Genomic DNA, 24,246 nt, shown 5'->3' on the forward strand with positions numbered 1-24,246 from the left:
CTGCACAGGCCCTTTGGCTTTCGATGTTGCACCGACCTGTGAACTAAGCTCATCCCCCTATATTATCCCATCATCATGATGGTAGCAGGGTGGTTGTTATGGGGGACTTTAACTTCCCAGATATTGACTGGGAGAGCTATAGCTCGAGTTCATTAGATGGGTCGGTGTTTGTCAAATGTGTGCAGGAGGGTTTCCTGACACAATATGTAGACAGGCCAACAAGAGGTGAGGCTATACTGGATTTGGTTCTAGGTAATGAACCAGGCCAGGTGTTAGACTTGGAGGTAGGTGAGCACTTCGGGGACAGTGACCACAACTCGGTGACTTTTACTTTAGTGATGGAGAGGGATAAGTGTGCGCCGCAGGGCAAGAGTTATAGCTGTGGGCAGGGAAATTATGATGCAGTGAGGCATGACTTAGGATGTGTGGATTGGAAAAACAGGCTTCAAGAGAAGAACACTAATGAGATGTAGGGATTGTTCAAGGAGCAGCTACTACGTGTCCTCGATAAGTATGTACCAGTCAGGCATGGTGTAAATGGCCTTGTGAGGCAGCCGTGGTTTAGTAAGGAATTGGAATCCCTTGTGAAAGGGAAGAAGGCGGCATATGTAAAGATGAGGTGTGAAGGTTCAGTTGGGGCGATAGAGAGTTATAAGGTAGCCAGGAAGGATCTAAAGAGAGAGCTAAGAGAAGCGAGAAGGGGACATGAAAAGTCTTTAGCTGGTAGGATTAGGGAAAACCCAAAGGCTTTCTATAGGTATGTCAGGAATAAAAGGATGACTAGGGTAGGTATCGGTCCAGTCAAGGATAGTAGTGGGAAGTTGTGTGTGGAGGCGGAGGAGATTGGAGAGACACTAAATCAATACTTTTCATCAGTATTCACTCAGGAACAGGACACTGTTGATGATGTGAACATGGAGTCACAAATGATTAGAATGGATGGCCTGGAAATATTCAGGGAAGAGGTTTTGGGAATATTGGAGAGAATGAAAATAGATAAGTCTCCTGGGCCTGACGGCATTTACCCTAGGATCCTATGGGAAGCTAGGGAGGAGATAGCAGAGCCATTGGCCTGGATTTTTATGTCGTCATTGTCAACGGGAATAGTACCAGAGGACTGGAGGATAGCGAATGTGGTCCCCTTGTTCAAGAAAGGGAGTAGGGATAGCCCTAGTAACTATAGGCCAGTGAGTCTGACTTCAGTGGTGGGCAAAGTCTTAGAGAGAATGGTAAGGGATAAGATTTATGAACATCTGGATAGGAATAACGTGATCAAGAATAGCCAGCATGGTTTTGTGAAGGGCAGGTCGTGCCTCACAAACCTTATTGAGTTCTTTGAGAAGGTGACTAAGGAAGTGGACGAGGGTAAAGCAGTAGATGTTGTGTATATGGATTTTAGTAAGGCGTTCGATAAGGTTCCCCATGGTAGGCTAATGCTAAAACTACGGAGGTATGACATTGAGGATACATTAGAGGTTTGGATTAGGAATTGGCTGGCTGGAAGGAGACAGAGGGTAGTAGTTGATGGACTATGTTCATCTTGGAGTGCAGTTACTAGCGGTGTATCACAAGGATCTGTTTTGGGACCATTGCTTTTTGTTATCTTCATAAATGATCTAGAGGAAGGGCTTGAAAGCTGGGTAAGCAAGTTTGCGGATGACACAAAAGTCGGTGGAGTTGTGGATAGTGAGGAAGGATGTGGTAGGTTACAGCGGGATATAGATAAGTTGCAGAGCTGGGCAGAAATGTGGCAAATGGAATTCAATGTAGCTAAGTGTGAAGTCATTCACTTTGGTAGGAGTAACAAGAAGATGGATTACTGGGCTAATGGTCGGCTACTTGGTAGTGTGGATGAGCAGAGGGATCTTGGTGTCCATGTACACAGATCTCTGAAAGTTGCCACCCAGGTAAATAGTGCTTTGAGGAAGGCATATGGTGTACTGGGCTTTATTGGTAGAGGAATTGAGTTCCGGAGTCCTGAGGTCATGTTGCAACTGTATAAGACTCTGGTGCGGCCTCATCTGGAGTATTGTGTGCAGTTTTGGTCGCCATACTATAGGAAGGATGTGGAGGCATTGGAACGAGTGCAGAGGAGGTTTACCAGGATGTTGCCTGGAATGGTAGGAAAATCTTATGAGGAAAGGCTGAGGCACTTGGGGCTGTTCTCATTGGAGAAGAGAAGGTTTAGGGGTGATTTGATAGAGGTGTATAAGATGATTAGGGGTTTAGATAGTGTCGACACTGAGAACCTTTTACCGCTAATGGAGTCAGGTGTTACTAGGGGACACAGCTTTAAATTAAGGGGTGGTAGGTATAGGACAGATGTTAGGGGTAGATTCTTTACACAGCGGGTTGTGAGTTCATGGAATGCCCTGCCAGTAGCAGTGGTGAACTCTCCTTCTTTATGGTCATTTAAGCGGGCATTGGATAGGCATTTGGAAGTTATTGGGCTAGTGTAGGTTAGGTAGGATTCGGTCGGCGCAACATTGAGGGCCGAAGGGCCTGTACTGCGCTGTATCTTTCTATGTTCTATGTTCTATCATCCATGTGTTTATCCAAGGATTGTTTAATCTCCACAATTTAGCTTAGTTAACGACATTGACAGGCCGGGCATTCCACACCCTTACTACTCTCTGAATAAAGAACCTGCCTCTGACATCCGGCTGCAACCTATAAACCCTCAATTTGTTGTTATGACCACTCGTACAAGCTGACATCATCTTCCTTCGTAAAGGACTTCCACAGTCTACCCTATCTAATCCTCTTATAATTCTCGGGAGTAGGTTTGATCGCTGAGCTGCATGTTTCATTCAAACCTGCAGCTCATGGAGCAGACCTACACCCTGAACCTCAACCTGAGTTAAAAAAAACCTTGCAAAAACTTGTAACTCTCTCTATCAATTCCGCTCTCAGACTTCTTATTTCCAATGAGGACACACCCAAGTCTCTCAGATTTTCCTGATAAGACTTTTCCTCCAGAACAGGCAATATCTTGTTAAATATCATCTCCAATTTTCCAATGCTTCCACATCTTTCCTGGAATGGGGCGACCAGGCAGTTCAAAATATTCTAAGTGGAGCCACACAAGTGTTTTGTATAGTTGCAGCATGAAATTGTAGATCAGGAACTCATTCCTGTACCAATGAAATCGATACCAACGCACTCTTTCGCAGTAGCACAGTGGTACATCCTGCTGTATTACAGTACTGCAGACCCACGTTTAATTCCCGCTTCTAGCGACTCTCGATGTGGAGTTTGCACGTTCTCTGTGTGGGTTTCCGCCAGATGCTCGGTTTTGCCCTCACAATCCAAAAAAATGTGAAGTTGAGGTAAAGGGGAAAGTGTAGGAAAATGGGTCGCGCTTCGGCGGGTCGATGTATCCTTGTTGGGCCTCAAGGCCTGTTTCGGCACTATCCGTGAATCCAAAGGAAAATCATCCTGGCTGGAAACTAGGTACATGGACTCCAAGGTCACTCTGCACATCCACATTACCAAGAATCCTTCCATTAACTCAGTATTCTGCCTTCCTGTTATTTTTCCCAAAAGTGAGTCACCTCCCATTTAGCTTCATTGAACTTCATTTGCCACCTCTAAGACCAATTCTACAGTTTGTCCAAGCACCCCTGCAACCTGCAACATTTTTCTGCGCTGTCCACTACTCCACCAACTTTAGCGTTATCTGCAAGCATACTAACCCATCCACTTATGCCTGCGTCTTAGTCATTTACGAAAATGGCAAACAACAGTGATCCCAAAACAGATCTTTGTGCCAAATCACTCGTAACCGGATTCCAGAATGAATATTTTTCATTAGCCACCACTTACTGCCTTCTCACACAAAGCCAGGTTCTAATCCAAACTGCGAAATCATCGTCAATCCCATGCCTCTGCATTTCCTCCAACAGCCTAACATGTGGAAGCTTATCAAAGGCTTTACAGACGTCATGTGCACCAAATCAAATGGCTACCCTCATCCACATGCTTGGTCACCATCTCGAAAAACTCACGAAATCATGTTGACCCTCTGAAATCAAATTATTGCTGGCTGATGGATTATACATGCAATGTCACATACTCATTTCCATATTTGTTTTTTTCTTACAAGAAAGGTAAGTCTCACTGGGATCTGAATACTTGGGTCATCTGTATTCCGCTTCTTCAACAAGGGAACAACTTTTGCTATCCTCCAATCTTCGAGTGCTATTCCTGTAGACAATATCGAAATAAAGATCAAAGGCAAAGGCCCTGCAATCTCCCCACTGGCTTCCCAGGAAATCGTTGGATAGATCCCAGACGACTCAGGGGTTTACTTATTTTCAAACCTTCCAGAATTGTTATGAAATCCTCCTTGTAAATCTCATTTCCACCCAGGCTATTAACCTGTATCTCAGGTTCTCCTCGACAATATTGTCTTAAACCACTATGAATACTAACAAAAAATATTCGTTTGGCGACTTCCTACCTCCTGTGACCCCACACACAATTCAGCACTACTCTCTTTGACTAGTCCTAATCTTACTGCCGTCGTTCTTTGATTCCTCATACACACGTAGAAAGCCTTAGGGTTTTCTAAGACTCTATCCGCAAGCAACTTCTCATGTCCTCTCCTGCCTCTTATGGACTCTCTGTACAGGTCGTTCCTAACTAACTTGTAACTCTCAATCGCCCTAACTGAGCCTTCACGTCAAATGCTAAAATAAGCCACCTACTTTCTCTTGACATGAGCTTCAAGTTTCTTAGTAAGCCACGGCCGCTTCGCTCGACAACTTCCTTCATAACTGACAGGTGCATACTCATCAAGTACATACAATATCAGTTACTTGAATAAGCTCCACATTTCAATTGTGCTCATTCCATCCGTTTCATTCCACATCTAGTGCAAACTAAATCTTGCAAATTTCATTCGAATTGCCTTTCCCTCAGATTTACTCTCTCCCAAGGAGTACATTACTATCCCATTCTTTTGCTTACGTATACATACCGAACTGTGTTCACGATCACCAAATTGCTCACCTACCTTCACATCTAACACCGGGCCAATCCAAACCCAGGAACAAATCCAATGTGGCCTGTGACTGTTAATAAGAGGCTGTCTGGCAGCAGTTTATGGACCTGTGTTGAGGATGAGGCAGGAATTCATCGAAGTTGAGAGTGACAAATACGTTTACTGCTCACTTCCCTCACTCGCAGGAGACTGCTATTATCATTTGGCTCAGCAATTCACAGATGATATCTGTGGCTGCTTCGAATCTTCTGAACACTGTGCAAGTGAGTAAAGTAGTACACCAGGACCAGGCTCTAATGAGGGAGCCAAGAAAGTTTGCATTGTCAGAGGGCCGGAACTGACGGAACGGCGCTTTCTCTTTCCAGTGCAAAAGGTTAGTGCTGAAAGGGCAGGCGCTTTTGGAGGTTCAGTACTGAGGGAGCTGACGCTGTCAGAGCATCAGGACTGAGGATGCAGAAACTCTCAGATGGTTTGTGCTGAAGGATCAGTCACTGTAATAGGATCAATTCTGATGGAGTGGGCGCAGTCAGTAGGTTAGTGTTGGGGGAGCAGACACTAATGGAGTGTCATTATGAGCGAGAGGGTAGTGCCACAGGTTCAGTGCTGAGTAAGTGCCATCGTCGCCCGTTCAGTGTTCGGAGAGTGGGTGCTGTCGGAGGGTCAGTGCTGAGGGATTATATTTAATTTAGTTCGTGCTAATATTTCCAGAAACAAATAAAATGGCAGCTGAATATCCAAACTGTTTACCAAAACAATCAATGGCAAGTCGGAACATAAATAAATAATCTAAATCCTCTCTGATATTTGAGGACATCCTGCCTGTTTTTGTCACACATGCGCTGCCTGTCTGATCACATACATCTTCTCTGTATGGTCTCACACAGCCTCTGCATGCATTTCACATACATCCTCCCACTCTCCATCTTACACACACTGCATATTTTTGTCACACATACCTTCACTGCATGGGACAAACTAGAAGTCTTCCAGTACTGGAATAGACTTCAGTTTAACCACCCCTAGGGATATGATTGTGTAAAAATTGTAAGAAGTTGGAGGAATCCAAATTCCACTGCCCTAATCCCACCTTCCTGTCTGAACTGGGATAAGATCGCAACAAGACATGACCGAGAGAGAGACAGAGGGGGAGAAAGATTCATAGAAATTGAATGCACAGAATCAGATCCTTCAGTCCAACTTGTCCACACTGACAATATACCACGAATAACTTTCATCTCATCTGTCAGCATTTGGCCCATATCTCTCTCACCCCTTCCTACTTATTTACCACTCCTGATGCATTATAAACTTTGTGCTTATACGAGCCTTTACCCCTCCCTCTGGCAGCTCATTCCACACTTGCACCACTCTGTAGGAAAAATGCTGTATGTGTGGGAAAGGATACTCTCAGGCAGCCACGCTGCTGAGGCACCTGTGTGTTCACACCGATGAGAAGCCATTCATTCATTCCTTGTGTTGGAAATGACTCAAACAATCATCCGATCTGCTGTGACATTTTGCCAGCCATGCAGATGATAAATGTTTTAGAACACTGACTATAGCTGTTAATTTTATTCAATGATAAGTAAACGTATTGGCGAGTGGAGAATACATAAAGAGACAGAAGCGACAGATATGAAATGCTTCAATCCTTCACGAAATCTATACCATGTACTGATTGACGTCCGTTTCTTCCTTCACCATGATTACCTTTTTTAATGTAGGAGGATAATTTAGGGATAGAAGTATTTCCTTAACTTTCCAAAGCGGTAAAATAATGCAGGACAAACTGAGTTAATTTTCATCTGTCAACGTGTACGTTGGCATGCTTAATAAATTAGATAAAAACATTTACTCACAAACAGTGACCATCAAGTGCTCACTGAAGATTATTGGATAGGGCATCCTGGAGGTCGGTTTCCAGTGAAATTCCTTAGGGATCGGTGAGGGGAGCTCTGCTCTTTGCGATGTTTATGAATACGTTGGATGAGGAAGAAGAAAGGTGAGGTAGTAAGTTTGCCGATGACATGGAGGTTGGTGGAGTTGTCGATAGTGTATTCGGCTGTTGTGGATTGCAATGAAACATTGCGAGTTTGCAGAACTGGTCTGATATGTGGCAGATGGAGATAAACCCGAAAAAGTGTAGAGTCGTTCACTTTGGAAGTGCGACTTTCAATGCAGAACACAGGGTTAAAGGATTCCTGGCAGAGTGGAGGAGCAGAGTAATCTTGGGTCATATTGGCTGTCTTTAGAGCAAGTGTCAGGTGTTGGTCTATCCCAATAACCCTGCAAGTTAAAAACTACCAAGGAGCTTACAGTTTTACAAATAAAGTTACGAAATAGTTGTTCAAAGTGACAATCACAATGAAAGAACTTGTTTCTTATGTACTTTAGGAGAACCTTTGAATGTAGTATTCACCCAGATTACAATTAAAGTCGAGAAAGGTGAGATGATTTGAACACGTCGAAGTGCCTCCTTGGAGATATTTCGATTGTTTGCCAATAAATTATGCTTTAGGAAGCTACATTTGATAATCTCGTCACGACTAATCAGGGCAGGACGACGGAGACAGCAGTTGTGACTGACATTCATTTTAATAAATGCACCTGGAATTTCTGACATACCACGATGTTTAGCTTTCAGTAAATGTGCTGATATGTTGTGTTATATATGAAATAAAGAACGTGTGATTTCACAGTGAACCTGCACTGGAATGGGTCCTAGATACATGTTACTATTTGAGGAAAAGCCGGACATGAAACGATTTATGTGCCCCAGACAATGGCGCTGCATTTTGACATCATCGATAAAGTGACACATTCTCCCGTAAGGAACTATCTTTAACCAATCAGAAGACAGTTAATTCTCACGGGGAATGGGCAGGAATGCAGCGAGGATAATCAGGAACTGTCTACACACTTAGATTGGAATGATTAAGAACTGTTCACATTTCGAACACAACTGAATAAAAAGGGTGGCAAATTTTACACCAAAGTTTAATGTGTTCCTTGAAACCCATGCATCTGTGTCTGAGTATTTCATAAACTCACGGCACTCCTCAGAAGAAGGACGGGTCGAGTCGATCTGACTGCAGCAGTTGAAGATGGGGATTTTTAACATCAACTGATCTTAAGTTACTAAAGGTGTTCTTTTCTCTTTCTTGCACAGTGAATTCTTGTCGGAATCAATACTAATTTGGAGATTTTTTTTGATATGTGGAAAACTGCAGCTAATTCCTGCTAATGCACAGTTGATCGGTTATAACACTGTGAATAAAGGTACAGAATGGAGATAACAGTTACATATTAAAAATGTCATAATTAAAACAGTATATGAAAAGCAGCATCTGCAATCAAGAACAAGGTCAGATGTCGTGCCTGAGATTTATGGGCGGACGGAGCGTGAAATACACAAATAAAATGAAGCTGGCACTCAAAATACATCTTAAATGACGTAATTAAAAGGGAGAATTGCAGATGTTGGAGATTAGTCAGGAGCGTATTCCTCAAAAAGGACAGCAGTTCAGGCATCTTCCGACAAGCAGGAAAATCAAAGTTTCAGCAAAAGCCCTTCATTAGTGTTGAGGGTTTGAGACTGGCGGGTGGAGAGATTAAATGGCAGGGGCGTGTGGCTGGGGGAAACGCAGCTGAGAGTGCAAAAGGTAGATGGAAGTGGAGGAACTGGTGATAAGTCAGAGGGAAGCAGAATGGACAGGTAGGACAAGCCATGAGCGCGGTGCTGAAATGGAAGTTTGAAACTGGGATTAGGTGGGGGGAGGGGATATGGGGAAACTGGTGAAATCTATATTGATGTCATGGGCCTGGTGGTTCCCGAGGCTGACAAAGATCCTGTTGCAATCTGTGGTAACATTCCTTGCTGTCCACGACACCTCCAATGTTGATGTCATTTGCAAGCTTACTGATTATGCCTCATATGCTCACATCCATATCATTTATAAAAACGACGAAAAGTCGAGGACCCAGCACTGATCCTTTTGGCACTCGACTGGTCACAGGCCTCCAGTCTGAAAAACAATCCTCGGCGAACACAATCTTCCTTCTACCGTTCAGCCTGTTCAATATTCAAATGGCTCGTTCTCCCTGTATTCGTTGAGTTCTAACCTTGCTAATCAGTCTCCCATGGGAAAACTTGTCGAACGCCTGTGTGAAGTCCATATAGATGACACCTATCGCTGTGCCCACATGAATCCATTTAGTTACTGTTATGGAAAATTATGGAAAGTTATCCATTTAGTGTGGAATTTGAAAGAGAATGATTTTGGAACATTTAATGCTGTGCTGAGCTTTGGAAACAATACTTTGGTGAGGTTTGCAGCCAGCTTGTCGCTGTTTCAATTTTGTAAACATTCAACTCGATCTTGCGAGAGTCGGACACAGTGAAAGCAGAAAAACTGTAATGTCCAAGACCAGGGGATGAGAGAATAACATCTTCAGTTTTCCCAGTCGTTGCCCTTGAGTGTGAGATAAGAAACAGTATAAGGCAAGTATCTGAACAATGCTCAGATAGCCCTGACATTGAGGCATCGAGATGAAAGTACTGGGGTCAATTCTGCTGAATTTAAATAGAGCTCCTTTCTTTGCCCTTGCTAAGAGTTGAGTCAAGTCATTTTAATTTTCAAGACAGTAAACTTGGGGGCATGTCCCGGTACCAGACGACTGAGTGGGATTCTGAAGATTCCTAGGAGGCGTAGCCGCCAGCGCCATGAAGGTGTTTCTCTTCACATCGAGCTCTGAATTGGCCCTTTTGTGTGAAAGGACCCCAAATATGTCGATCACACAAGCGCTGGCATTCGAATCGAATAGGATCGCAGTAACAGTCGTGACATAAGTAATCTTACATAGACACTCATTCTAAGAGAATAAATAAAGCAGGGGCAGGTTTCAGTAAACTCTCGCGTGGCATTAGAGCAACGCCCAAGGGACGGGAACAGCCGTCTCTGGAGTATTTCAGAGATAGCACATTTAAGGGTGGTTTTAGACTTGGAGCGACCACTGGCTGAGTTGGACTCGCCAAAGGCGTCCTGGATGCGTGGTTTCTTGGTTTACGAAAACCAAGGGATTGAGGCGGACTTGTCCAATGCGAGAGGGATCCCGGAGGTAAGAAAGCAAGTCAAAGGGAAAAGATAACGGTACCGCGTGAGAGAGAGAGAGAGAGCTGAACACTTTTCCAGTTACTCTAAAAATACGCTCCGTCAAGAGCAAACAAAAGGACAACCCTCACAGTACTTGAAAGGGCCAACCAAAAATGCAATACATGCTAAATAATTACGTCCTCGTAACTGTTTGTAAAGCAGTTACAATTGTGGATCCAGAAGTGTGGATTACCTGAGGGGGAAGTTTAGTAAAAGACAGGTGGAATTTTGAGGTCGATGTTGGAGAGAGAGAGAAGGAGAAAAGGATGGGAAAAATAGAACCTGTGAATTGGAGTGTTTATAACATGCGGCTGATATCAGAGAAAGTAAATCTCAAGTAGGTGATAGATCAAATACACGTACAAACACCAGCACGCATGCAGACCCGAGCATAACACAACCTAACGATGCTGTACAGGGTCTTAATTAAGTTTCATATTCTGACCTTTTTGACTGGCCTCCGAGACCAACAGTCCCCCGACGAGATCCGCCTGGCGAAGGTTCCACGTCAGCGGCCACCGCCTCATGTTCTGCTGAATCACCAGTCGCACACCATACCTACAACCAATTGAAGGAAGAAGCCCAAAAGAAGGACATTCACTACAAGATGGAAAGGCATCCACATGCTGGAATCTGAAACCAAATAGAAAATGCTGGAAAATCTCAGCAGGTATGGCACCATCTGCAAGGAGAGAAAAGAGCTGACGTTTCGAGTCTAACTGACCTTTTGTGAAAGATTAAAAAAAGGGAGCTATTTACACCACGCTGAGAGAAGGTGAGTCAAGACTCCAGACGCAAAGGTTATAACGACAGTGCTCAGAGAAATTAAAGGGAGATTAGGAGCTGCGAATGACCAAGGCTGAAGCTAGTGCTATGTCACAAAATATGTGGGGGATGAGTGAAGAAGAGACAAAATGGAAAACGGGGAGGAGCGTAGCAAAGCGGGAAGAAGAGAGGAAAAATGTATTGACAGAGTGGGAAGCGACAGAAAGAGAGAAAATCAAGAAATAAGAAGTACAGAACAGTGAAAAAACACAAATAAAAATGGTAGATAAAATAATTGAAATAAAATTATCTGAAGCTGTTTGAATTTAACAACTTTAGACAATTTTACTTCGTTACTTTATTTACCTTTTTTTATAATTTCACCTGCAATGTCATAGAGCCATTAGATATGGACAGCACTGAAAACACAGTCTTCATTCGAACTCTTCCATTCCGAACAGATATCCTCAACTGATCCAGCCGCGATTGCATGCACTTGACCTATGTCTCTCTCAACCCTTCCTATTCAAATACATGTCCAATTTCCTAAAAAGTATGGGAATTGTACCAGCCATCACCAGCTTGTCTGGCAACTTATTGCAGGCACGCACCATCCTCTGCGTGAAGCCGTTACTCCTTACTGCCTTTCGAATTCTCACCCTCCCATACCAGATTTATACCCTCTTGTTCTGCACTGCCCCACCTCAACGAAAGGAACTTATCTACTTACCCGATTCATGCCCCTCATGATTGAAAAACCTCCATAAGATCAGCTCCCAGTCTCTGAGGGGTCAGGCAAAACAGCGAGAGAGTGTTCAGCCTGTAAACATTTGCACCTTTTCCATTTTCAAATGTAGGATGTGGCATGCTGTCTGAAGCAGTCATCTTAGTAGCTGATCCGTTGCTGACAAACGCTGCAGGAAGGCGTGTTACCTTGCTAAATATGTTGTTAACCGAAGATTGCAGAAGCAACATGAGTCATTGAGCAAAACGCGCAACTGAGTTCTGCGCTGTTGCTGACTCTAAAGCAATTGTGTCCTTCGGGAGCAGAAAGAATCCCATTGTTAGATTGCAATTCCAATGCATTTGGCATAAGGTTTGCAGCAGTTTATCGGCAGCACATAACCCTGACTCCAAAGGTCTGTGAGTTTCCAGAAGCACAGTGAGTGATCGTTGAAGGTACGTTTCTCCAGACGATATTTGTCAACATGACAAGCTGCAGCTGAGCTGGTGGCATTGCGATTGAATCTGCATGCGTCCGGACATTGTGCTTAAGTTTGGATATCAGAGCAAATGGTTAGCTCGAGTGTGCGCGTTCGGAAAAGTCAATGCTTTTGGTGTTGAAAAGCTTTGCAACGAAAAAATACTTCAGACGATCGTGCGATCATGAATTAATCAGAAAATGAAAAGCCCCCGTGGTTGTGGGCATCGGCAATATATGCATTTGCTTTCAGTCATCACCTGCCTTGGTTGGTTAACTCAGTTGGTTAGAGCTTGCTACTAATAACGCCAAAGTCGTGGGTTCAAGCCCCACACTGCACATGTGAAGCGCTCGAGTCATTAGCAGTGCTGTGTCACATTTCGTCGTGGGTTTTACTTTCACCGTCTGCAAGAACTTGTCACATGATCGATTGAGATGTGCATGCATTCAAAAGCCGACCATCGGTGTCATGGAACATCAACTCATTGGTCCAATGCCGGATCTCAGCTGCGTTGCTGTATTTCCAAACAAAGTGCCCCACGAAAGCACAAAATCACCAAGCAGAAAGCCTCACCAACGCAGTAAAACATTTGACAGGGATAGAATCACGACTCGATCGCCGTACCCATGATGACTGCTGGATGTTGTCTGCGGCAAATCAATCAGTCTCAATGCCGTTGTCTGCGGCAAAACATGAAATATATGCAGTATTAAGTCCACCTGGCACAGTCTCGGAGGAGAAACAGAGTACAGGCTTCAATTCAAATCAAAGATTCGTTCACCTTATTTTCCTGGATCTCTGTTACTACTTTTCACGCGACTTCCAGAGGGAATTCATTCGCTTGCTCAGCTCTCATGCATCGACACTGGAGTTATCATATCCCCAGCAATATCGTAGAGCCATTAATAAAAGCAAATTACAGAAGATGCTGGAATCCGAAAGCAAAAGAGAAAATGCTGGAAAATCTCAGCAGGTCTGGCACCATCTGCAAGGAGAGAAAAGAGATGACGTTTCGAGTCTAACTGACTCTCTGTTAAAGATTAAAAAAGGGGAGAATTAGGGAGCGATTTATACCAGGCTAAGAGAAGGTGAGTTAAGGCTCCAGATGCAAAGGTGATAATGACAGTGCACGGAGAGATTAAAGGGAGATTAGGAGCCGCGAATGACTAAGGCTGTAGCCAGTGTTACGTGACAAAATATGTGGGGGATGGGTGAAGCAGAGACAAAATGGAAAACGGGGAGATGTGTAGCAAAGCAGGAAGAGGAGAGGAAAAATGTATTGACAGAGTGAGAAGCGACAGAAAGAGAGACAACCAAAAATTAAGAGTTACTGAACAGTGAAAAAATACCAATAACAAAGGTAAATAAAATAATTGAAATAAAATTATCTGAAGTTGTTTGAATTCAACAACTTCAGACAATTTTATTTCGTTATTTTATTCATCTTTTTTATCATTTCACCTGCAATGTCATAGAGCCATTAGATATGGACAGCACTGAAAACAACGTCTTCGTTCGAACTCGTCCATTCCGAACATATATACTGAACTGATCCAGCCGCGATTGCATGCACTTGACCCATGTCTCTCTAAACCCTTCCTATTCAAACACACGTCCAAATTCCGAAAAATTATTGGAATTGTACCAGCCATCACCAGCTCGTCTGGCAACTTATTGCAGACACGCACCATCTTCTGTGTGAAGCCGTTGCTCCTCACTGCTTTTCGAATTCTCACCCTCCCACAACAGATTTATTGCCTCTCGTTCTGCACTGCCCCTCCTGAGCGAAAGGAACTTATCTACTTACCCGATTCATACCCCTCATGATTGAAAAGCCTCCATAAGGTCAGCTCCCAGCCTCTGACGCGCCAGGCAAAATAGTGAGAGAGTGTTCAGCCTGTAAACGTTTGCACCTTTTCCATTTTCAAATGTAGGATATAGCATGCTGTCTGAAGCAGTCATCTTAGCAGCTGATCTGTCGCTGACAAACGCTGCAGGATGGCGTGATAACTTGCTAAATATGCTGTCAAACGAAGATTGTATAAGCAACATGAGTCATTGAGCAAAACGTGCAATTGAGTTCTGCGCTGTTGCTGACTCTATTTGAACTGCATCCTTCGGGAGCAGAAAGAATCCCATTGCTAGATTACAATTCAAATGCATTTGGCATAAGGTTCGCAGCAGTTTGTCAGCAGCACATAACCCTGACTCCAAAGGTCTGTGAGTTTCCAGAAGCACATTGAGCGATCGTTCATTCATGTATTCATTCGAAAGCTGACCATCGCTGTCATGGAACATCAACTCGTTGGTCCCATGCCGGATCTCAGCTGCGTTGCTGTATTTCCAAACAAAGTGTCCCACGAAACCACGAAATCACCAAGCAGAAAGCCTCACCGGTGCAATAAAACATTTGACAGGGATAGACGCACGACTCGATCGCCGTACCCATGATGACTGGTGGATGTAGTCTGCAGCAAATCAATCAATCTCAATTGTTTTCCCAAAGAAATGCAAGACATGAAATATGTGCAGCATTAAGTCGACCTGGCATTGAATGTCCTTGACTGAAACCGCATCAATACAATATATTCTTGATCTAATTACTCGCTATCTGAAGTTTCTTTCTCACATCACGTTTAATTATCTTTTTATTTATTTGCTGTCTCCATTGTTATTGTCAACATTATTTTTTCGAGTGGAAACTGTCTATCACTATCTTTTCTGTCCGGAACTGTCTTGACTTTGAAAACTTTTTTCAAAAATGTTCTTTCAGCCTTCTCCAAGAGAACTTCATGGTTAAAATGTCTCATTGCTATCGCCTGTCATGGCTAGGTGGTTTCTCCTTACCAGCTGGAATATCCTTTGTTCATTTTTTCCCCATGCATTCTCAATTACATCTGGAAGCAGTCTCGTAGTTCTTCCCGGTTTCTGATTCCCTTCATGCTGATTAATAAACTCAATTATGTGTTGGGCAGAATTAAGACAATGTTTCCAATCCTTGTTCCAATCTGTATTCCGACCCGTTCATTCTCTCTTGGATTTCACAGATTCAGCCTCGACTGCTTACCAATGGCCTGCTTCCTAAAGAAAATCTGCAGCTGACTCCTTCTCAGAACAAAGAAAAAACCATCTGAATTTAAATTTCCAGGACACGCCGGTTATTTTCCCGCCTCACGATGCAAATATGCCTCAGCCCAGTCCATTCGGCTGTCTCCCGTTGTTTGTATCGCCCTCGGCCGTATTCTCCAGCGCAACCGCTATACACCACTCTCTGCTGGGCCGATGACTGACAGCAGCGACTGAACAACAGGTTTCAGTGCAGGGTGGCTTATCTTCCAACCACGGTGTCACGGAGGATCGAGGCTGATCCGATTGACAGTGCAGGCCACTGAGTGAGACAGTTCGATCTGTGCTCACCTATACAAGATGGACTGGAACGGAGCAACCCATCTCAAAGACAGTTTATCTCCACAAGGAAGATGGGGATCCCATCACAATGCGTGCAACAGATAAAGCTAAAGTATTGTCAAGAATCTTCAGGTAGAAATGTGAAATGATATAAATCTGTACGATTCGACTTCAGTCATTTTGCCCTTTGAGCTTGGCCTGCTGTTCAGCACTAAGTTGAATGGTCAAAATATTCAGTGCCCTGCTATTGTTTTCACAACAGCGAACCTGGTCCCGTGTAACCGCAACATTCGGATTGGCACATATTCTTTAAAACTGGTCTTGATAATGTCAAGTTCACAAAAGCAGGACAAATCAACTTCACCAATTATTCCCGTAATGTTGATCAACTCTCCATTATCAGCAAAGTAATGCAAGGCAGTAACAACAGTGCAACCAGGTTGTACTCAATCGTCAATAAGCAGATCAATGATACTGTGCATTCAATCAGAGCCACTCAGTTTTATTCTTGTCGTCAGTACACAGAGACTTTTTTTTAATCAGGATGCTGTCTGATTTCAAGTGAAGGACGTCGGGGGAATGTCTGAGTGGCTTGAGACTAAATTCGTTCGAGACAGGACAATTCAGAGATGACTTCATATACACAGGCAAGATGATCAGAGTAGAAGATAAAGTGGACAGCGGGAGCCCATTACTTCGGGTGGTGAGGAACTGGAAAGGACATAGCATTGAACTGAGGGGAGACAGATATTGGGCAGATTTCAGAGGTAGCTTCTTTACTCTGACCGCAGTAAGGGTTTGAATACTCTTTGTTTAAAAGTACCAAATCCTTCAATTTTAGGGCTAGAGTCTGGTGCTGGAAAAGCATAGCAGGCCAGGTAGCATCCGAGGAGCCGTAGAATCGACGTTTCGGGTAAAAGGTCGTCTGCAGGACAGTCCTGATGAATGTTGCCTGATCTGCTATGCTTTTCAAGCACACCACACTGGACTCCAATCTCTAGCATCTGCAGTACTCGTTTTTGCCCTCTTCAAACTTAAGGGCATTTAATTGGTCATTGGATAAATAGATGGATGGCATTAGAACAGTGTCGTTGAGATTGGCTTAAGTTTGCTTTAAGAGATTGGTGCAACTTCGAGGGCCGAAGGGCCTTTCCTGTGCTGTATTTTTCAATATTCCATGTTCTGCTTTCAATGCACTGTGTTATATGTTCCTTGCTCTAACTTCAGTAGAAAGAGGCCCCAAACGTGCATAATTCGATCATCAATTAAAAAAAGAATTTCATATCTTTGACAATTTCACAGGAGATTGGATTTGAAACCCAATCGTGTGGCCGAGATGGAGGGACATTATGAAGCATGTGCATATTTACAGTAAAATCCAGTCGCTTTCATTACGAATCAACTTGCTTTTGCTTCAGCATTTTCGATATAGCAGCGAATCCCGTCCCACTCTGAGTGCTAGTTTACGGCCTGTCCCCAGTGTGAGGTCGCTGTGAATTTGAGATGAACATTCGAACTCACTCCCACAGTGATAATAGCCGAACGGTGTGACATTAGTGTGAACATGTTGACGGGACACCAGAGCTCCAGAGCATTTTCAGCACTTGGCACAGTCCGGACAATTTTCAGGTCCGTCCTTTGTGTGAATTTGCTGTTGTTTGAGCAGGGTGGATTTCTGATTAAATGTTTTCCCACATTCTGAGCAGGTCAATGGTCTCTCCCACTATGGATCTTCTGGCCTTCAATGAGATCAGATGACTGTTTGAACAAATTTCCTCAGTGGGAGAGCCTGAATAATATCTCAGTATTGTGTGCAAGCCAATGGGATATCTGTGACCCAGAGATTTTAAAGCATTTCCCATCTTCTGGACAGTTAAATTGTTTGTCATCTGTGTGAACTTGCTAGTGATTCAGCAGGGTGGTTGATGGAGTAAATGCTTTCCTACAGTTGGAACAGAAGAATTACCTCTCACCACCGTGACTGTAGTTATGTTGTGAAAAGGCAGATGTTCTGTTGAAGCCTTATCCACACGAACAGCACGTTTCTGGTTTCTCCCCGCCGTGAATGATGCTGTGTTTCCCTTCCATTTCCACAATCCAATGATATTTAGGCTAGAAAAAATTGCAACTGCGTCAGATACACAAGTAATGTTTGGTTTTAAGACTCCTCACTGCAAATCTTGCTCCCACATTTTAAAAAGGGGACTGGTGACAGCCCAGTAAAAGAACAAAACAAGGTAACTGGAGGTGAAGAATGTGCATTTCAACAAATAGAGTCTACTCTCACCATTCAATGAGATCAGTGCTGATGTGATAATCGTCAGCTCGACTTCCCTGCCTTATTCCCTAAGCCTTGATTCGCTTACTAATTACAAATCTGTTTCTCTCAGCGTTAGATACACTAATCAACCAATCTAGAAAGCACACTGCAGAAAACAATTCCACAGGTTCAGCACTCTGAGAGATTGAATTCCTCAGCATCTCTATCTTAAATATGTGACTCCTTTCTCTGAGATTATGTCTTCTGGTGCAAGACTCGCAGACAAGTAGAAACAATAGCTCTGAATCTAGCCCGCCAAACCCCTTACTTTTTTCTTTACCGTTCAGTGACGTCTTGTCTCATTCTTCTAAATATCGATAACGTCAGGAGCAGTCTGGAAAATCTCATCCCTCGAAATAAATCAATTCATGTCCGCCATCACTCCTGTGAATGTTTTCTGGACTGCCTTTCCTGAAGTAAGACGATGTGCATCTTGTGTTGTTTTAGCAAAACTTCCATAGCTTTCTGGCATTTTCTTTGCAAAAATATAGACACATCATTTAACTTGCTTCTTACCTTCAGAACGTGGATGCGATCTTTTCATCTTGCAACAGAAGGCTCCATAGTTCTCTGTGCTGCAGGTTTCTGATTTTTTCCAACTTAATTAATATTCACCTCTTCGATTCGTCCTGCCAAAATGCATAAACCTAAATTTTTCCCAAACCATATTCTATCCGCTATGTTTTTTGTCCAACTGCTTAGTTGTCTACAGCCCTCTGTAATTTGTTGTCCCATCCTCACTAGTTGCCTCCCTTTTCCTTTGGTATTCTGCAAACTTCATTACAGTTCATTCGTTTCGATTGTACAGGTGACGTGGAAGAAGTTGAAAGAGAATTGGTGTTCAGCATTTATTTTAAATAGATGTCGCATCAGTACTGATGAATGTACATGTAACAATTTGCGATCATAAAGATGCTCTTTTAGTCTCAATTCAGTGTCTTCAATTCATTACCTATGTCGGGATCAATATCCTTGGCTGACTTTTCTCTTCAGCTGTAGTAGCTCAAGGATTGTTCCTTTTTGAAATAATCTCACATGCAATACCATGCAGAATCAATGTTTGAAATCCAAACATATTCTGTCTGTTTGTTTCCCCAAAATCTATCTTGCTGCTAACTCCACAAGGTATTTTAATGAACGTGTCAGCTATGGTTTCCTCTTCACAAAATCGTGCTGATTCTGGTTGATTTGATAATGTATTTCTAATAGCTCTGTTGCTTCCATTTTTACAACAGAGTTTCACTTTCCCAATCACAGAGCAGTTTGTAAAATGCAGCTGAAAGTATCTGCTAGTTTCTCAGGCTACACAAAGAACAGGTGAATGGGAAGCGACGATATCTATTTGTGAAATACCCCAACTGATCAACAAATATCCTTGTGACTGGCTACTAGTGTGGTCAAAAAGACTCTGGGCTCCATGGGATGGTGGGGAGGTGGGGAAATGATGACGAGATCTGGCTGAAAGGAGGAGATGGTGACAGAGAGGGGTTTTATTGAGCTGCAGCTCAACAAGAAATTTCGTGAACCCCCAAACCCATCCACTTTCACGGCCACTGAATTCCCTAGTAGCAGGTTTATGTCAGTATCAACAATAAGAAAACAAGACAGAAGCTGAAATCAGGCCATTCACCTTACTGACACTGGTCCAGCATGCAATGGTAGTTGATAAGTTTCTCACCTTTCTCCCTGTAACCCTTAAACTCCTTGACAGTCAAGAACATATCCATCTCGGTCTTTAATATACTGAATGAGCTGGCCTGCACACCCCTCTGTGGCAAGGAATTCTACACATTCACCATTCTTTGGCTTAAGAAGTTTGTCCTTATCTTCGTGATATAAGATCTTCCCTTTACTCTCAGACTGTGCCCTCGTGTCCTCGTCTGTTTTCGCAATGGAAACATCTTCTCAAAATCTGCTCAGTCCAGGCGATTCAGAATTATGTCTGTTTCAGTTGGATTCCTCCTTATTCTTCTAAACTGAATCGAGTGGAGAATAAGTATCCTCAAACATTCCGCAAGTGTTCAGCTTTAAATTCAGATGGACATTCTCATGAACCTCCCTTTAATTGGTTCCAGGGCCAGGACGTCCTTCCGGAGATATGGGACCAAAAATGCAGATGACACGCCAAACGTGTTCTGAATACAGTCATACAGCGCCTCAGAAATAAATACCTCGTTTCATATGCAAGTTCTCGCAAAATAATTACCATCATTGTATTTGCAGTTATTAACTACTGACTCAATGTGCACGTTTTCTTTGAGAGTCGTGGAATAGAACTTGCGGGTTTTTTTGCACTTCTTGATCAATATAAATTCCACCTGGTCTTTCTTTCCCCGTACCACGAGCACCTCACTTTCTCGAATTGTATTATACTCACTCCTTCATCCCCAGTTTGGTTGGAATAACGAGGTGAGAGAGAAGACAGTGCAGACTTACTGCAGAATGCTGTAATCATGGCAAACCTGAAAAACTCATCAATCTCATTATCTCCAGTCACCATTCTTTCATTTGACACCAACAATAAAAATATCATTGTAATTCTATTATTGCGCTGACATCGTGTTATTTTGCAGTTGTCTATGGAATGCATATCGAAATTTAAAGGCTCATGATATTTTGAGGAAATTCATGTTTCCTTCCCTGCGAATTAAGTAAGGGGCAATTTTCGGAGCAAGTCAGTCCTGTCATCACACTGCAGTCAAGGATTAGAAGTGCGTAGGCAGTGAGTGGGGTGAAGAGTCTAACAGCAGCTCCACGCTCAATGTGTGTCCAGCTTTTAGAGTTTACACGGAGCAGAAATCGGAAATGACGTTTGTGGACCGAGAGTTGGAGAGTGTAAAAATTGGTGAGTACCATATGCAGAGATAAAGATTTAAAAATAGAGGCAGGTATTGTGGTACACAGTGAGAGGCTCAATTCGTCTTTTGCCATGTTTGCTAACCATCAGAAACGAAAAGAAAAGAGCTATCCATTTATTCAAAGTTTTTAACTAGCTCAGGGCAACAGACGCAACATTAGAGTGGATATACCATTTTAATTCTTTTTTATGTTGACGGTTTTAAGCTTTTGACAGATTTTGATAGCTATGCTACTTTGCCAGATAAAACTGATAACTTCTCCAGCATTATCATATCTCAAAAATCACAAAATGGTTTTGTCGATCTGAAACTTTAACGATGAAACTCTCACAGATATTGCCAGGCCACCTGAGAATTTCTATCAATTCCTATTTTAGCTTCAGATTTCCACCATTCACAGTTCTTTGTTTAATGTTAACTTTTGTCGCGTTTGCAACCATGTCAATTCCGTGCCAGCGACAGAGCATATTTCCTGATTCTAAAAATCCATCAGAAATTCTTGTCACCACGATAAATGAAGAGAACCGAACTCCTAATTCATGGCAGGGCATCTAGCCAGGTGGAAACGGTGAGAGTGTCGCATCTTGACGATGAGACTACCAGGGAGGCCAACACGTGCCGTGATATGTTTGTTCCTTGACAGTGTGTCTGCCATTTACTCTGCGATCATTTTTTGCTGCAGACCAGTTTCTGAATTTCTTCGAGTTTTACAGTGTGGAGAAATGCTATGTGGAACATTGTTCGGTGTGGTTGACAGTCATTTATCTATTACATTGCAAGTTTCCAGTATTTATTTGAGAGCCTCGTGTGCTCTGGTGTTTCCAGGGCAAATGTGAAAGCTATTCCTCTTGCGATTGTAAATGATATAATAATGGCCCTGAGTTGACTTGGTCACATTGCGTTATAATCCGCGTTCCGTAACACATCCTCATTTTAACTCACGCAGACACTTGCTCAAGATGGGCAGATGCCTCACGATTATATCCACTCCATGTCCTTCACGTAAAGTCTTTGGACCCCCACACAAGATTCGTTGGCAAAGGCAACTTTATGTGTAAGGCAAGCAATTTCACCAGACAATGACAACCGTTGTGCTGAGGGGAGATATGAAATGGGCGGTGAGCTGGGATAGTCCCTCCAACCTTCTCATGTGCCGAGAAATTTCAAAATCTTACTGACCTAAGGAGCTTGGGAAGACAGCACTCAGCGAACAGGTGCCAGGAAATTTCCGTCAGGAAATTTGTCAAATTCAAATGTCGGAAAGCAGAAGATCTGGCTTGTATAATATTGGAAATGGTCCTCCTGGGAGCAGATGCGGCGGAGTTGAGGAATTGCTCCCAGGAGGACCAGATGGCCTCCTTCTTCAAAGACCACTATTGCCCTCCAGACGTGATCGACGATGCCCTCCACAACACCTCATCCACTTCCCGCTCCTCCGCCCTTGCGCCACGCCCTTCCAATCGCCAGCAGGACAGAACCCCACTGGTCCTCATGCACAACCCCACCAATCTCCATATACATCGTATCATCTGTCGTCATTTCCGTCACGTCCAAACGGACCCGACCACCAGAGATATACTTCCCTCCCCTCCCCTATCAGCGTTCCAAAATGACCATTCCCTTCGTGACTCCCTCGTCAGGTCCAGACCCCCCCACAAACCAAAACTCCACTCCCAGCATCTTCCCATGCAACCACAAGAAATACAAAACTTGCGCCCACACCTCCCCCTTACTTCCCTCCAAGGCAATACGGGATCCTTCCATATCCACCACAAATTTACCTTCACCTCCACACGCATCATTTACTGCATCTGCTGCACCCGATGTGGCCTCCTCTACATTGGGGAGACAGGCTGCCTATTTGCGGAACGTTTCAGAGAACACCTCTGGGACACCCACACCAACCAATCCAACCACCCTTTGGCTCAACATTTCAACTCCCTTTCCCACTCCACCAAGGACACGCAGGTCCTTGGACTCCTCCATCGGCAGACCATGACAACACGACAGATGGAGGAAGAGCGCCTCCTCTTCCACTTAGGAACCCTCCAACCACAAGGGATGAACTCAGACATCTCCAGTTTCCTCATTTCCCCTCCCCCAACTTGTCTCAGTCAAATCCCTCCATCTCAGCACCGCCTTCCTAACCTGCAATCTTTTTCCTGACCTCTCAGACCCCACACCCACTCCGGCCGATCACCCTCACCTTGACCTTCTTCCACCGATCGCATTTCCAACGCCGGTCCCCCAAGTCCCTCCTCCCTAACTTTTATCTTAGGCTGCTGGACACACTTTGGACATTCCTGAAGAAGGGCTCATGCCAGAAACGTCGACTCTCCTGCTCCTTGGAAGCTGCCTGACCTGCTGCATTTTTCCAACAACACATTTTCAGCAACATCATCACAATGCCAGCGTTGTAAATAAATTCAAGTCATGTTCTTGCCATTCCAGTGTGAGGCGGTGACTATCTACACAACGGCGAACCTAATAATAGTCCTTTGACATTCATCAACGTTATCAATGTTGTGTCTCCCTCTTTCGACACGATGGGAGTTTCCCTTGCCCAAGCCCCAATGCGATGAGCCTTGTCGATAATGTGCTATCAAATTCAGGATCAAAGACTATGGATACTACACCAAATAAGTCATCTCTTGATCCCCTAAGTATATGTTTCATCATCTGCAAGAAGCAAAAGCATGTTGAAATGATTCTGATTTCTCTGCTTAATTGTAATTTCTGTAACAGTCAAAAAGCTTGACACCATCCAGGAGAAAGGAACCTGCATTACAGTCATCATTGGCATAAGTGGCCACTCCAACCACAATCGATCTGCAGTAACAGTATAAGAAGACAATACAAAAATATCCTCCAGATGCTCATCGTGTTCCTTTTCACGACACTTGCCTGAAAAATGAAATCTACGATACACAAAACCGAGAGCATGAAAATGCATGCTCAACTTGAAGCTACACACCATCCTGAATTCGAAATTTACAGCATCTTCTTTGCCTTTGGGTCAGAACTCCCTGCGTAACAGGGAGGCTGAGAGTTTTGCAACCAATGCCCTACAGCTCATCACCAACTTGTAAGTGGCAGTTGGGGATAATAACAGATATCGTTGCAATCACTGGAATGCACATGTCCTGAATAAAAAACAGAATTTAATGATGGAAATCTGAATATTAAAATGCTGGAAATCAATGTTTACCGACTTTAAAAAATCATCTTGAAGATCAATAATAGACGAGGAAAATGTTTGAAAAAAGGGTTTGTTTATACTGCATACATATGGTTGGAAATAATAATAGACCAGTTCATATTGCGACTAAATGGACAGTTAATGAACTGTGGGGAAACGCCAGCTTTGATGTTTCTGATTAGATGCTTGACGGAGAACATGTCACCAGTTAGCGTTTATTTCATATATTCCTTAACGTTATTGGACGAACAGGTTGGGTGGTGTTTTGAGAAGTAGATGACATACCATTGTTCGATTCTATATCGGGTTTTGAGAAGTCTTTTAGCTCATGTTGAG

The sequence above is a fragment of the Hemiscyllium ocellatum genome, chromosome 21, assembly GCF_020745735.1.
Source record: "Hemiscyllium ocellatum isolate sHemOce1 chromosome 21, sHemOce1.pat.X.cur, whole genome shotgun sequence".
Taxonomy (NCBI): domain Eukaryota; kingdom Metazoa; phylum Chordata; class Chondrichthyes; order Orectolobiformes; family Hemiscylliidae; genus Hemiscyllium; species Hemiscyllium ocellatum.